The following is an 18,011-nucleotide window of genomic DNA, read 5'->3' on the forward strand; positions in this document are numbered from 1 at the left end:
ATGTCTAGGTCATAATCCTTAATCAACTCCAGCCATCTTCTCTGCCTCATATTCAAGTCCTTTTGAGTGAAAATGTACTTCAAGCTCTTATGGTCTGTAAATATCTTACAAGTTGCTCCATACAGATAATGTCTCCAAATTTTCAATGCAAACACTATGGCAGCTAACTCTAGATCATGGGTAAGGTAATTAGCCTGATTTAAATTAACGCGACGCATCGCTATACCTTACCATTCTGTTGTAACACACAACCCAGACCATTTTTCGATGCATCACTATATACCTCAAATCCCTCGTTTCCATCAGGTAAGGTCAAAACAGGTGCAGTGGTTAAACGATCCTTCAAGATCTGGAAAGCTTCCTCACACTTTTCATTCCACTCGAACTTAGACTCCTTTTTCATCAAATTTGTCATAGGTCTTGCTATCTTTGAGAAATCTCTCACAAATCTTTTATAATAGCCAGCTAGACCCAAGAAACTCCTAATGTCTGACACACTCTTTGGAGTTGGCCACTCACTCACATGTTGAATCTTAGCAGGATCTACTGAGACTCATTCCTTAGACACAAAGTGACCCAAAATTGCTACTTTCTCCAGAGAACTCACACTTAGAGAACTTGGCATATAGTTGGTTCTTCCTCAAAGTCTCCAAAATAACCCTCAAGTGCTCATCATGCTCAGTTTCATTCCTCGAATATATCAAAATGTCGTCAATGAAATCCACTATTCATCAAAGTCTCCAAAAACTTATCCAGAAACTCATGAAAGATCCTATTCATCAAGTCCATAAATATCGCAGGAGCATTGGTTAACTCAAATGGCATTACAGTGAACTCATAGTGACCATAACGCGTTCTAAAGGCAGTCTTAGGTACATCCTTATCGGCTACCCTGAATTGGTGATATCCAAAACATAAGTCGATCTTTGAGAACACACTTGCTCCATTCAATTGGTCGAATAGGTCATCTATTCTAGGCAAAGGGTACTTGTTTTTTATGGTTACATTGTTCAACTCCCTATAGTCAATACATAGCCTCATGCTTCCATCCTTTTTCTTCACAAATAACACAGGAGCTCCCCAAGGTGATGCACTAGGCCTAATATAACCTTTATCTAAGAGCTCTTGCAATTGCGTCTTCAACTCACTCATCTTAAGAGGTGCCATTCTATAGGGTGCCTTAGATATAGGTGCAGTTCCAGGAACTAAGTCTATAGTGAACTCGACAGCTCTAGCAGGTGGCAGACCTGAAATCTCACTCGAAAATACATCCATAAACTCGTTCACTATTGGGACATCCTCCAGTTTTAACTCAGCTTCCTTACTCACATCCTGCACGCTACATAAGAATAGCTCACACCCTTTTTCAATCAATTTCTTTACTTGCATAGCAGAGATAACTCCAAACTTCTTAGGTTTCCCGAAATGTCAATAGGAGGTCAATTTTCCCAAAGGGTTTCTCAACTCTACCCTTTGAATCTCACAATCAATATTAGACTTGTAAAGACTTAACCATTTCATCCCAAGGATCACGTCTAGGTCTCCCAAATTGAATTCTATTAAGTCAGATGGAAAGTCACAGTCTCCTATCTTCAAAGGCAAATTTCTAAACAACTTTGTACACCTTATGATCTCCATTAGGAATACTATTAGACTAGTCAATTTCTTCATAATCTACTAACCCCAATTGAATTTTCTCAATCAAACCTTGCTCAAATCACTAAGCCTTTAACTCCTCAGTGGCTATTTCCTTAAGTGCAAATCTAGGCAATGCTATGAACTTGCTATAGTACTTAGAGATAGTCATGCTACCCATCCTAAGGTTGATGAACTCTTGGGCTTTTTTCTTTCTCATAAAAGTAGGGTAAAACTTTTCTCTTAAAATAGCAATAAAGGATTCCCAAATAAACTCTTTCAAAATACTAAGTATAATCTCATTCTCTTTCCACAATTAATCAGTCTCATCTTTCAAATACAGTATAACTTGACCTACTTTCATACTCTCAGGACAGTTCACAGCCCCAAAAATCTTTTCAAACGCCCTAATCCGACTCTCTAAGAGGATAGGATCAGCTTACCCCTTAAGGTACGACGGTTTAATCTTATCTAGTCTCTCAATCATGTCCCCATCAAAATCGGGATTCTCAGGTCTTTCTTGAGTCAATTTCTCTGCCAATAGGCGAGTAGCAAAAGCTAATTAAGGCATCATTGTTGTTTGACACTCTACTTCGCAACTGAAATCTAACATAACTCTACTTTGGTTTCGATTCATACTTACTTGGCATTTCCTACGAAGGCAACATTTGATTTGACTATAAAGATCGCATCAACAAACAATTTCTCGACTAGTTTCAAGTTCAACATGAAATGTTCTCTGATAGTCACATAATCATCCATGTAAAATATATTCACATCAACGTGCAAGTAGAAACAAGCAAGCAAGAATATAATCACATAATAAAAATAATTAAATAATAAAAATTTTCGCATCACGTGCCCACAATAAATTCTTACTCACTCATATAAATAAATAGTAGCTTTTATTCGTCAATCGATAATAAGAATATTCTCCCAATCCAAAATAACCAACTTATTCCTCAATAATATAAACATGCTAAGGAAGGAAATTCAAACCATTGTAGCTTGACTACTTTCCAACAACTAATCTTAAACCATAAATAAATACTCGATGGAGTTACATTATCATTCCTATCCTTATTTCCTTTATACTTTTATGGAGTAAACATTTCATTTCCAAAGTCTCCAAAGTCTTCACTATAATAATAATAATAATAATAATAATAATAATAATAATAATAATAATAATAATAATAATAATAATAATAATAATAATAATAATAATAATAATAATAATAATAATAATAATAATAATAATAATAATAATAATAATAATAATAATAATAACTCGAATTCCTAGATCTAGTAGATTTTCGAATCCTTTTGGATTGATGCCATTTTCATCCATCTCTAGAACACTCACATTGCTCAGATAAAGTCTCCAAGTAATATTGTAGATGTCCTTTCAGGTTTGCGCTCTAGTACGATCAAACTCTTGAATTACTTTATATATCGCTAACAGGGATGCCTACTTTTAACACACAACGCATAATGATGTCTAGGCTAGTGTAGCTATCACTTTTAGGCTCATGACATTGAACATTCTCATCATCACTCAATATAATTGGGTTATGATTGCTTCCTACTCTATTAACACTAGTGGAAAAATGAAGAAGGGTTGCGCTGAAAAAGGCCTGTAGGGCTGCGCTTTTTGACAGCAGCCCTTCACTTTTCAAGTAGGGATGCGCTAGAAAAGCGCAGCCCTTCACAAGGAAGGGCTGCGCTTTTTAGGTAAAAGCGCAGCCCTTCAAGCTTAGATGGGCTGCGCTTTTTAGGTAAAAGCGCAACCCTTCTAAGCTAGAAGGGATGCGCTTTTACCTAAAAAGCGCAGCCCTTCCTACAAAAAAAAAATAAAAAAAAAAAAATTTTTTTTGACATTTTTTTACTCATAATCTCACATTTCAGAAGAGAAGAGAAGAGAAACGAAAATGAAAATACTAAACCCAAAACAAAAAAAAAAACGAAACGAAAATGAAAAAAAGGAACAAAAACTCATATACAAAAGAGAAGAAATTATAGATCTGAAAATACAAGAACATTAATCAAAACAAAGATGAAAATACACGAACATTAAACAAAACGAAGATGAAAATACAAGAACATTAATCGAAACAAAGAGAAGTATACAAGAACATTAATCAAAACAAAGAGAAATATACAAGAACATTAATCAAAACAAAGATTAAGAAATTATAGATCTGAAAATACAAGCACTACCTCCAAACATTAACCTAATAATGTTTAAATATATAAAATAAAACCCTAATACATAATTAAGGAAAAAAAAATTCGGAAAAACTTAAAATGGCTATTTGGAGCCTTAAACGAACTCGGATGGCTTAAAAAGCCTAAACGTCACAGCATAGCAGTGTGTTTAACTCGTTGGCCCGTTCCGCTTCCGAAAAGGTATCACAATAGGCAATCGGACTCCGTTGGCATGATTAGTGCAAATCATTTCAGGGTTTTTGTCGCAACTTTTCTGGGAGTTTTTGAGAGAGAAGAGAGGATGAGAGAGAAGGGGGAAAGGGAGGAGGGACGTGAGAGAAGGAGGAAAAGGGATGAGGGATGTGAGAGAGGAGAGAGAATGAGGGATAATATATTTGACGAATCCCGCTTAATATTTGAAGCCCGCGAACTTTTTTATTTCAATTTTTTTTAAGAAGGGCTGCGCTTTTGGAAAAAAGCGCAGCCCTACTAAGTGAAGGGCTGCGTAGGGCTGCGCTTTTGGAAAAAGCGCAGCCCTTCCTGCGCAACCCTTCCTTTTTTTTCCTCTAGTGTAACTTGCCTGACAATTCTATTAACTTGCCTGACAGACATGGTTAGGGATCTACAACAAATAAACCATAATGTCTTAGTACTCTCTCTAACGTATTCCCAGAAGATACAATAGGAGTAAGTACCAATCAAAGGCAGGAAATCATAACATCTTAGCAGGCAAGAAAATATAAACAGTTAACATGGAAGAAAAATATTCATGCATCATTAGCAGGGAAGAAAGATATTCATGCATCATTAGCAGGGAAGAAAAATATAATAATGCTGAACAAATTATTGAATGCAGGCATATAATATTTCTATCCTATATGCCCTTCTTATACTATCCATTCTCACAATGCAATAATATAAACCTTAAGGAATAAAAATATAATGTAGACACTTTTATGAATAATATTACTTAAGTGCCTAAAAAAAATCGAGTAAAAAAAAATATTTTCGGACCTATTAACACTCGAAAAAATTCCGACTCGAATTTTTTTTTTTTCGGACTTATCAAAATATGCGAAAAGAAATATTTCCGAACTCGTATAATTTCCGAAGAAATTTTTGAATACAAACAAAATTTTCGAACAAAACAAAATAAACACCCTCAAGATTTAAAAAAAAAAATTTCGGTTTATAAAAAAAATTTTGAGTCCTAAAAAAAAATATATACTCTATATAAGTTTTCAAAATGAATAAGTAGGAGCAATTCTAAGGTTTCCTTCAAGTAACTAGTAAGCTAGTTAGGCGCCTATAAGTCTTAAAATAACTTAAAGCTCCCACATACCACTTTGTAACACCCCGGTAATTCTCTCTTTTCAGAAATAACTTTATAATATAGACTTAGAGAATTACCCATGCATTATCGCCCGTGTGATAACGTATCGATTTATTCAGAATTTTGCAGCGGAAATTTTTTTACTAAAACCAACTTTATTAAAACTCACTAACTAAAAGACAATATCGAGAATCTAAACAACCAACTTAAATAACCAACCATCTAAAATAAAATGTTCCTACGAAAGCATAAACTAAACTATGCTAGAAATACAGTCTGTCCACTCCAGATTCCCAATGTGATGCACATCTGCAAACCTGTAATGTCAATGCAATATCGACTCTGCTCACCAGAAGGATCATCACAGGATCAATAGGCAAAGCCATGATTACACACACAAATAAAGCACGTAATCAGCAACGCTGAGTACTACATATCAAATATAAATATTCCTAAGCATGATACTAAACAATAACGTATAGGAATAAGCAATAAATAAACACATAACAAACTGCAGGCAACTTTTACTGAACTAAACTCAAACATCTTTTAATACTTAAATGGAATGGTTATTGGACGAGTTGACTTAACTACTAATGTGAAATGCGGGTGCGACTCCGCATTTCAGAGTGACCTGCGATATCGAGGAACCTTTGAAATAAAAGAGGGATGGTGATCAATCCATTCATAGAAAAGCCATGGGCTACCACCATGTACTCCAACCCTTAATGTCCAACTCTAGACGTGCACCAGTCTAAAGTCTATAACTTATTCTCGTTACACTTTACGTTATTTACATGTTATTACTTATATTGACACGCACATATAAGCGACACATACATACACAAGCAGACATTCGCAACTGAACTTATTTTATCTTTGGATTTAACACGTGATCACAACTCACAATCCAAGACTACTTTAGTTCCTTTTTACTCTTAACTTTCTATACTTGTTGAACCTAGCCAACAACAATCTTACCTTTATATAGGTATAACTTGTAAATTTACCGAATAAGGTCCACGACCTTCATAAGATAATAAAATGATACTTCTCAAGAATACATGCATTACATGATTCACTTTAACATATACTAATTCTTATATGAATTAATAAATAAACTAACTTGACATGCTTGCATCAAATATTCCATACAAACATATAATTCAATATTCATAAACAATTCAATGTCACATGTTGCACACAGCCATAAAACATGAAATCACATATACGAACAAATCGGGTTCCTATACATGATACTAAAAATTTAAACCTTCCTTAAACATGTTACTAAGCCACATAGCACGTCAATAATGTATGTACCTCGTATATACTAGCTTCTAGGCCACTTTTAAATCGTTAAAAGTCTCCTACAACGTATTCTCCGCCTAGAAAATAAAGTAACTAAAATTAACAACTTGAACCAAAAATTACAGCAGCTTTAAATAAATTAAAACTCGATAAAAACACGTTTTAAAATCGTTTTCAAGTGTCAAACTTAAGTTATTTTTAATTCCTAGTATAGTACTACTATTCTAGCAATTAAAAATCCTTAAAAACTCCATAAATAATTCTTTTTAGGAATTACATCACTTTTAAAATCTAATAACCATCCTTAAAACATATACAACGTATTTAAAATTACCTACTAAACAAATCTCATAGTTCATAATATATTTCCTTAGTTTCTAGCAAATAAAAACCCTAAAAACTCTTATTTTCATGATTAAAACTAAAAATAAACTCAATATAATAAATCTAAAATTTCTTATAATACATTACCATGATAACCGAAAATATACATATAAAAAAACAGTAATTTATCTAGTACCCATGATTAATAATAATAAAATAACATGAAACCTAATCTTTTAATGGAATCTTAGGAAGGAAGAAAGAAAACAACCGACAACAAAAGAGGAAAGGTAGCGCCGGCCAGCAACAGCAGCAGCAACAACCCGGCGGCAGCAAGCTTCGGTTTTTGAGAAGGTTTATGACGTGTCTTGTTGAACAAGAAACGTTACATGAAGAAGAAGAAACGAGATTTGAGAGAGAAGGCCGAAAGGAACGACGCACGAAGAGGAGAGAGAAAAGTCGAAGGAATGAGGGAAAGTGAATGACGTGATTTTTGTGGAGAAATAAATAATTGTGTGGGATAAAATAATTGTGTTTTAGGATATTTATATAAAAGCTTCCCTTTTTGGGCTTAGGAAAAGAGATAAGGTTTAGTGAGATTTGATGACTAATAAGATGAACAACTTAGGACTTTAATCATCAACATGACTCTTTTCCTTTTTATCCTTTTAGGATTTTCGATTCCATTAAACTTCTTTTTCAATATACTTTAATATTTAAAAAATTTATTAAAACTTGCTTAATTAAAATATTTTCAATTTTATTAAGCCATGAAAAATAACTTCATTTGACTTTTAGAATAGTCAACCCTTTTTAAATAGTCAAACCATTTTCCAAACTCATTTGAGTCTAAATATAAATATATAAATACTTAATATATTTATAAAATCCTTTAAAATTGTGGGGGATTACAAGGTCGACCGGAGTTACAAGAGAAAGGGAGATTTGCAAGCAGTGAGAGAGGGAGATCTTCGAGCAGTGAGAGAGGGTGATTTGTGAGCAGTGAGAGAGGGAGATAAGAGATAGGGAAGAGCAGTGATGTGAGAGAGAGAGCAGTGAGAAGGAAAATAAGAGAGAGGGAAGAGTAGTGATGTGAGAGAGGAAATAAGAGAGAGGTGCGATCACTTAGGTTATATTTAGGCTTTTGTTTTTTTGGGTTAGACATATTGCGGTTTCTGACAAGAACCGCAACAATATATTAAAAAATAAATATTTTAATATATTGCTGCGGTTTTTGTCTGAAACCGCAGCAATATGTCTGGTCAAATGTCAAAAAAATTTCAAAATTTTTTTCCGTTGAAACCATATTGCTGCGATTTCTGACAAGAACCGCAGCAATATGGTTATTTTATATTTTATCTTTTCTTTTAATATGATATATTGTTGGGTATGGGTAAAATCGCAGCAATAAGCAATTATTCCACTAGTGCAGCCAAATACAAGAGGAAAGAGGACTAAGAAGCACAAGAGTGACTCAAGAGATCCAAAACACCGATCAGCCGAGTCTTCTTGAAAAATAGGAGTAATTTCTCACTCATCTCCATTTCCATGTTCCGAGCTTGACTCCCCCCTAGGGATGCTCAAATATAATATAGCTCGCCTCTACCACATTTTGATGACCCTCATCATAACTTTGCACAAAATCTCACCCGCTACTACTAAATTGACCAAGATAAATCTAGAAGTCAAAAGAGACTTTATTAAGGTTTAAACAGGGATAGGTTAGGGGTGAGGATATCAATTTGGGAATGTGGTGCAAAAATGTTAGAGTGGAGTACGAACTAGGGAAAAGGACTTCCCCAAGCTAGTCCTAATAACTACTCAAATTGACCTTGATTTTCACTTTGATATTCACTTCATGAACAATATATCATAGTATATGAATTAAATGACCCAATCTCAATTAAGAGGAAAGATTACAAATCTAATTCAAATGGATCAATTACATAATTTGACATAATTAGAAAGGTAATTATGACCTCCTAACTTATTTTAGACCGTTTCGCGTGTCTCGCTTTTAATGGCAAAATTCCGATTAGCCAAACACAATCTCCAAATTCCATCTCAAATTGATCATTTTATTAAAAACGACTTCATAATCTTAATATAAGATTATATCCAATCATCCAAAAGCCTTCAATTAGAAAGCAAAAGAAAAGACCTTTTGTGAAAAATCCTAAGTTTAATCATTAATTAAGGTGATTATTTCAACTCACATTGATTCACTGATTAAGGTGATTACTTTTATCATATAATCACTAATTAAGGTGATTACTTTTCATATTTAATCACTACTTAGGCTGATTATCTTAAATCTTGATTAATCACTAATGAGGGTGATTACCTTAACCTTTCATCATATTTAATCACCAATTGGGGTGATTATCTTAAACATTGATTGATCACTAATCCAGGTGATTATCTTTCCTTCCTTTAATAACTCATTAAGATGATTATCTTAAATCTTGAATAATCACTAATTAGGGTGATTATTTTCTAACCTTCATTTTATCACTGATTGAGGTGATTATATTTCCTTCCTTTAATCACTAATTAAGGTGATTCTCTTAATCCTTCATTTTGATCACTAAATTAGGGTGATTATTTGAATATCATTTCAATCACGAGTTGGAGTGATTACCTCATTTTCAATAGATTTGTTTAATTCTAAAGGCGGGTTATTCATAATTGGTTTCCTTTCCTTTCCTAATGCAATCGGCTATTTAGGGTGAGACATAGATCGAACTACGATGGTTTTGATCCATGAGTTCCTGCAATGATTGGTATGTAGTGAAACTTTGGTGCTCATATCTACCATGTATAAATGATATATTGGTCCTAAATAAAAGATTGATGTGTATATGTACAAATTATGTGATTTTCTTTCTCTTTTTTTTTAATAACCATGATTAGCTTAAAATGGAAAATAACACGTTTAGTAAGAGCCCGTTCTGTAGAACTGAAGAGTAAATGAGTTGCAAACGTTCGCACCTCTTAAAATAAACCACGAACCCTATCTCATGGTATCAAAGACCAATTTTCAAAAAGCCTTATCCATCTGAAGACATCATCGTTTTAAATAATATTTCTTGAAATGGATTTTAAAATGATTTATTAAATAAATATGTCCCTATCCAGATATTTGGCGACTTCAAATTTTTCTAAAACTCATAGTCCATTGAGAGACTTTTGTGGAATTCAGACTGTTAATTAAGATAGTAAAAAATCGGACACCATAGAGGGTTAAGCAAAAATAGGATAGAGAGGCTCAAATAGGTTGAGAAGTGGATAATTGTGCTGCAATAAAAGGCTTTTTGGGCTTTTTAACTCCTAATACTAGCAAAATCAAACGCCCTAAATCATCCTTCTATTAGCTCGGTCATACTTGGGGAGCTAAAATACAAGTCACAAGTTAGGCGATCAATGGTGAGGGTTGTAAATGAGTCTTACGAGGTTTGTGGCCCTCCTTCGAGGTTCATCGCATAAGGGACAAGGCAATCCCATCAATCAACCCATTTAATTTCACAAAAACTACCAAACGTTATCATTGTCAAAGATCACCTAAAGTCACAACAAGGCTTTCAAAACCATCAAGTTAAATGAAGGGAAGGTCTTCCAATCGAGTCATGAACACTCTTAGCAACATATCATGCATGCAACGAAGCTACCCTAACTGTAGAAAAAGGAAGAAGAATTTTGTTTCTTAAAAAAAAAACTTACCAAAAGGAAGCTATACAAGGGTGATTTGGAAGAAACAGGAGGAGAGACCAAGTAGACACAATAGACATCAGCAAAAATAACCAATAACCAATTCGTAATCAGGACCTATAGATTCCCACATAATTAACCAACTAGGAACCCTAACTCCTAAAAACACAGACATACATGCAAGGGCCCCCGAAGCTTAAGCAATACTTTGTGCTCGGAGTTGCAAAAGTAGGGATTGGAGGATTTAAAAAGAGCACCTAATAGTTGCCACCATTTATCCCATTGGAAAGGGGGTAGAAGGTAAAAACTCACCTGAATACCTGTCTTGGTGGTAAGATGGGTAGCGGAGGTTGGAGCGGAAAGGGGGCTCTCCAAATGGCCCTTCACGATGGTCAAATGTAGGGACTAGTAGAGGTTATTAGGGAAATTTGGCTCATGTGGAGTGTGGACATTGGCGAGATGAGTTCGCCAAGCCACCTTAGACACATGGTCAAGATCCATCTGAATACCCTGAAGAGTAGTAGCAACCTCACTGTGATTGACCGCATGAGGGGCATGCATCTGTGACATAGGCAGCCATGATGGAGGCTATATCGAAGGACTGGGAGAAAGAAGTCTTGGCCACCTCACCAACAGAAGTATGGTGGTTGGGCCTCAGAGCCCTCGATACCCTCTCCACTATGTTGGACTGGAGGTAGGATAACTCGGAGCAATGTCGAGGGTCCATATGTGTAGGAGGAACCCGCCATCGGTTATTACAGTCAGCGAGCGGGTTCCGAATGAACTCATTATTTTGATAACAATAGGGTTTACCACCCACAAGCCAAATGCAGTGATGCTGCCTAAAACCACAAAAATTTCATCTGCTGTAAAATCGCACCATAATGAATTAGGCTGACCAACAGAAGCCACGCTTTGTTATAAGTGTGCCAAGTCTTCTCCCAAATCATGGTACGTCGCTATCTAGGTGATCATTCCACCACAAACGATTTCCATAGATACCGTAGTAACATCATGAATTTCTAGTAATTGATGAAGGGAGAGAAATACAAAATTGATTCGGGTTCCATGGTGGGCCCCATCAGTAGCCCGCCTCCTGCTTAGTAAATATGGTATAAACTAACATCCTATGAAAATAGCGGAGAGCGTGATGGATGATCTAGAGGCTTTTTCGTCCGAAACTGTGTGGTGCCATCAGTTATCTTGGCCCACCACTCCTGCTCATTGTATCCCAATCAAATCTTCCCTTGGAGGGCAAACTTCGTCAAAGGACAGTATTCTTAGTTGATTAAAAAGGCGAGCTTGTATAGTCGGAGCACCAAAGTCCAGATCCTCCACTAGTAGAAAAAAACACAAGGGCTGCGCTGCAAGGGCTGCGTTTTCTTTAAAATGCAACCCTTCATTTACGAAGCAAGGGCTGCGATCAATGCAAAAACTGCAGCCCTATAAGTAATAAAGGGCTGCGTTTTTTAAAAAACGCAGCCCTTTATGGGCAGTTTTTTTAAAAAAAAATTGAAATGAATTCGTAGGCTTCAAATGTTAAGCGGGCTAGCTAGGGTTCTCTCTCCTCTCTCACGTCCACATCCTCCTCTCTCACCCTCCTCCCGTCTCCTCCTCTCTCCTCTTTCATTAACCCTAAAATCTTCTTCTCTCTTACCCTCGTTTCTCTCTCATCCTCTGTCTCGTCGTTCCTGATAACCAACCACCACTGTAACCTTCTCTCTCACCCTCGTTCCTCATACTCGTTCCTTCGCCACCGTCAACTAACAATAAACACCCCCGTCGCTTCATCTTCATCATCGCTTCATTTTTGTGCAAATACCTCTATCGCTTTCAGACGTTGAAGAAGACGAAGCTACTTGACGACAATGAAGAAGAACGACAAAGGAATTAAGAAGAAAAAATATCAAAGTCTTTGTTTTCAGTATTGCCTTTTGCCTATCTATACTATGTTGGTGGTCTGGTGGAGTACTTTTGTTTACACAATATATCTATTAGTTCTAGTTAGTGGTTGCTTGTGCATTTTGGTTAGTATTTACATATGAGCATCTGATTATCTTTTTTCGTTGACGGGATAGAGGTATGGATTTTCATGACTTGTTGGATATCCCAAAAGGTGATCGCCGGAAGTACCATGATGACTCGTAATTTTAGAGTTTTTTTTTTTCAGATCTAGGTTTGAGTTTGAGTTTTGTTTAATTTTCATTTTCATTTTTGTTCCCTTTTTTCGTTTTTGTTAACTGAAAATTACAATCTACCTGGTGAAAATGGAATGTATAAATTACAACCACCAACGAATGAGTATTTTTTTTCGTTTTTGTTCCTTTAATTTTCATTTCGTTTTTGAGTTTAAGATCTATAAATTTCGACTGTTCTTGTTGATTTTCCCTGTTGTAAATTTCTTGATATATTTAAGAGTAAAAAAATGTCAAATATATATATATATATATATATTTATATATTTATATTTTTTATGGGTCGAAGAGCTGCGGTTAGTATTTTGGTTAGTATTTATATATATATTTGTACAAAGAAGGGCAACATTTTAGGCACAAAACCGCAGCGCTTCTGCGGTTTAAAAAGGGCTGCTGGCTAAAAACGCAGCCCTTAGGGCTGTTTTAACCGCAACCCTTCCGTTTTTTCCACTAGTGCTCTCTTATGTTCAACGAACTTAGAAATTCAAGAGTTAATCATAAGTAGGCTCATGTACAGTAAGGAAGTCTGACAACTCTAGATTAACTATTATCTCCTTTACTATCAAATTGATTTGAAGGAGACATCAATTCTTAGAGTCATAGAACTTCGTTGGACGAAGAGTTCGGCTTGAAGGTCGTGCAAAAATCTGGTGTTGTGATGCATTTGTTAGTCTTATAGAGTAAAGGGGTGGGGGTTAGAGCTAGAATAAGGGACATGTGAGGAGGACCCTTAAATAGGTTTTAGGCCCGGAGGAGGGTTCCTCATCACCCCTTTTTCTTCCCATGGTGTTGTTTTGAAAAAATTTACAAAATTTTTCTTTTCAGCCGAGGAAGAACAGGGATGCCGCCTTTTCAATGGTACAAATCAATAGCAACAAAGTTGCTAACAATAAAGAACTCGTATCTACTCCAAATTTTTGAGCAAATATCACAACGTTAATCAAATCACACATTCAACAATCCAACAACCATATTCATCAATATTTTCTCAACAATTCACTTCAAGTATTGCAATATAGTTCACAAAAATTCAATAAACTATAAGATTTCCATGAAGAACACAAGATTACACTAGTTCATCTCAACACCAGTCACAAATTTAGGCAAAATATCATGAACAATCCAAAATTAGAAGAAAACAAGCATGCAATCAAAAAGAAAACAACTTGTAGTCCTAATAACAAGATTATAAATGAAAAATAAGAATCTAGAAAGAGATTACCAATTTGGAGATGAAAATCCCCAATTTCGGGACCCTAGAATTCCAAAACTTGCAAAACCTCCCCAAATTGATGGACTTAAGTGATGTAGAGATGAAGAAATTGAAGTTTCTGGTGAAGAGGTGGCCGGAAGTCGCTGAAAAAGTGATAGTGTCGCTGGATCTAGAGAGGAAAGAGTGAGAGAAAGTGACTGAGAGACGAGAGATAGTCGAAGGATATGAGAAAAAGAGAGTGAGCCGAAAAGAAAACACGAATTCATGTTTTTTACAAGTCGCGTGGCCTGGTGCGGGCGCACCTCACAAAGGAGTGCAGGCACACCGTTCAAAAAGATTGCGAGCACACCTCAAAATGAGGTACGCGCGCACCAAACTTACTACCAAAGGGTGAAGTTTGCAGACAAAAAGGTGCTGGCGCACCGTTCTAAAATTTTAAATGGTGTGGTCGCACCATACACTAGTAGAATAATTGCTTATTGCTGCGGTGATATTGCTGCGGTTTTAGCCATACGCAGCAATATATCACATAAAAAGAAAAGGAAAAATAAAAATAATCATATTGCAGCGGTTTCGGCCGAAAACCGCAGCAATATGGTTTCAATAGAAATTTTTTTAATTTTTTTTTTATTATTTGACAAAACATATTGCTACGGTTTCTGACGAAAAACCGCAACAATATATTAAAATAATATAAAAAAATGTTATTTGACCATATAGCTGCGCTTTCTTAAAAAAAACCGCAGTAATAGGTTTTTAATATGATATATTAAAAGTTAGGGTTTCCTCCTCTCTCTCTCCTCTCCACCCAGATTATTTTTCACACCTCTTCCTCTAAACTATCTCTCCTCTTCATTTAGTTTCCACGTCCTTCATTCCTCACTCTCTCTCATCCTCTTTTCCTCTCCTCCCCTCATTTCTCTCTTCCTCTCAATCTGTTCTTTCAACTCACGTCGGTCGACCCACGAAATCAACGGCGTCACCCACGAAATCGTTGTGACCCACGTGTTTGCGACGCCACGCTCTGTCACCACGTCGGTTGCGAGGAAACTCGCGACAACCACCACCGTCGACCGTTGTACTGCGAGTAAACGCGCGACAACCACGCTTCTCCATGGTCGACCGTTGGAAGATGGTGAGGGCAGAGGCGACGTTGGAATTTCCGGCCAAATCTGTTTTTTTTTTCTTCTTTTCATTTTTTTTTCTGTTTTTAGATCTGTAAATTTTTTATTTTATGATTTTTTCAGAGTGTGCGACGCCAATCGAAGCCTTCGATGAGTTCCTTCTTCGTTTTATTTTCGCTTTTGTTTCTGTTTTTTTTTTTGTTTTTTAGATTTGTTGGTAGATTTTTTTAGATCTGATTTTTTTTCGTTTTTCTCGTCGTTCAACGTACCGGCGCCATCACCGTCGACTGTACCGGCGCCACCGTCTTACGTTGTTGCAGCCAGATCTTCTTTATTTATGTAATTTTAGAATAGCTTGTTGTTACAGAATTAATTGTTGTTGTTGCTATGTAACAAATTTTTTTTATTACTCTTTTATATCTATTATTTTTCTATAATTCTACTAGATTCGGAATTTTTTTTGTTAGTTTATATAATTTCATTTTCTGTTTTTCATTAGTAATTTTTTTTCGATTATAAGTTATCGATTAATTTTATATTTTTTTGTTGAGTATAAGATGTCATTGGGTGGATCGTGAATGGATTAATTACCTACTTTTAATATTTCTTATTTGATTGCAAATACAAAAAAATTTAAAAAAATTTTTTTTAGCTGTACCAGGACCTATTGCTGCGGTTTTGGTCAACAACCGCAGCAATATGCCTATTTTTATTATTAACTACAGCATATTGCTGCGGTTTTCCCCCTAAACCGCAGCAATATACTTTGTAAATCTAATATAAAATCAATATATTGCTGCGGTTTTACTCAGAAATCGCAGCAATATGTTCAAATATTGCTGCGGTTTAAAACCGCATCAATATATTATTTACATATTAATGCTCCCTTAATTGCTGCACGACCAAAATCGTCGCAATAGGCCACTTAATGACCGCATGAATAAGCATTTATTCTACTAGTGTTACTATCTGACATTCCCGGCGTATTTGTGTTTGTTTGATGCGGTCGCACCTCTTTACGAGGTGCAAGTGCACCAAACAGACTCAGTAGCCAATATTTTGTTTTCTCTTCCCCCCCCCCCTTTTTTTAGCTCCACTTTCTTTTCATGTCGAGCCAATAAAAAATGAAAAGTGAAAAGATGAAGAAGAGCGGGTTACCTCTCGTTTAGCGCTTGTTTTAATTTATTAGCTTGGCTAAAAGGATATGTCTCTCAAGGGCTAAATTTGGGTCAACGAATCAAACAACCAACAAAATCGATGAGATAATTATTTGTAGAGCTTCAATTTTTTGTTGTTCACCAAAAATGGACCATTCTCGTCCAAAACAATCATAGGCTCCATAAGGTGTAGTTTTCAACTCTTGGAAGGGTTCCGACCACATGGATATTAATTTTATGGGAAAAAGCTTTAGCCTTGAGTTAAACAACAAGACTTTGTCTCCATCCCAAAATTATCTTTGTTTAATCCGGTGATCGTGTCATTTCTTTGTTTGCTCCTTGTACAATCTCAAACTCTCCTATGCATTAAACGGGAGTTCTTCAAGCTCAACTAGCCTTTTCTTTCTAGCATCTCCCGCCAAATTGAGATCCATGTTTAGCTATTTTATTAGCTACCAAACTTTATGTTCGAACTCAACCGGCAAACGGCAAGCTTTATCATACACGAGGCGGTAGGCAATGGTACTTATAGGTGTCTTGAAAGCCGTGCAAAGAGCCCAAAGAACATCAACAAGCTTCAAATACCACTTCTTCCTTGTCTTATTTACCTTGGGTTTGGGGATGATACGGAAGAGCAACTTTGTGATTAACCGCATATTTGTTCAAAAGTACCTCGAATTGCTTCTTGGCCAAGTGTGAACGGTCATCAATTATCAAAACTCAGGGCACGCCAAACCTTTAGAAGATAATCTTCTTAAGAATTTTGGTTACAATCTTGTGGTCATTGGTGGGGGAGGTGATGATTTCGACCCACTTAGTTACATAATCAACTGCTACAAGGATGTACATGTCACCCAAAGAAGGGACAAAAGGACCCATGTAATCAACTCCCCATACATCAAAGGGCTCAACCTATAGAATGTTTTATTGAGACATCTTATGTCTTTGTAATGTCACCACTTCTTTGACATCTATCACAGCTGAAAACAAACTCACGAGCATTTTTTTTTTCAACGAATGCCAAAATATACCACATTGGAGCACCCTAGGAATAATTTTTCATGCTCCACCATTCCCTCCACATGCCAAGGTTTGACAATGATTCAACATCGAAGTTATCTCATGATTAGGCACGCATCTTCTGAAAACAACGTCGACGCACTTCTTAAACAAGAGAGGGTCATCCCAATAGAACCTCAAAACTTCCTTGAAACCCACTTTCTTTGTTGAGAATGGAAGCCATAAGGTTCAATCCCATAAGCTAAGTAGTCCGCAAAGTCAGCAAACCATGGAATCTCGTTATTCATAATGGGGAACACGGCTTCTTCTCTTAAGTCTTCTTCAATAGTGGTATTGTCTAGATCAAAGACCTTCTCATCAAGAGGGAGACGAGACACATGATCATCAACTACATTTTCCATCCCCTTCTTCTCCTTCATCTCAATGTAGAACTCTTGAATAAGTGGCACCCACCTAATGAGTCGAGGCTTTGCATCTTTCTTACTCATCAAAGAACGGACCGCATAATGATCTTTATATACAATAGCGTTATTGCAAGCCAAGTACGATCGAAATTTGTCAAAAGCAAAGACTACGATCAACATCTCTTTCTCCTTAGTTGCATAATTATGTTGAGCATCATCCAACGTCCTACTTTCATAAGTTATCACATGTAACCTTCCTTCTTCCGTTACCCAAGAACAACGCCTACTGCAAAATCTATAGAATCGCACATCAGTTCAAAAGGAAAGATCCAATATGGAGCTTGCATTATAGAAGCAAAAGGGAGAGCCTTCTTTAATG

This window comes from Beta vulgaris, chromosome 9 (genome assembly GCF_026745355.1).
Source record: "Beta vulgaris subsp. vulgaris cultivar EL10 chromosome 9, EL10.2, whole genome shotgun sequence".
NCBI classification, from domain to species: Eukaryota; Viridiplantae; Streptophyta; class Magnoliopsida; order Caryophyllales; family Amaranthaceae; genus Beta; species Beta vulgaris.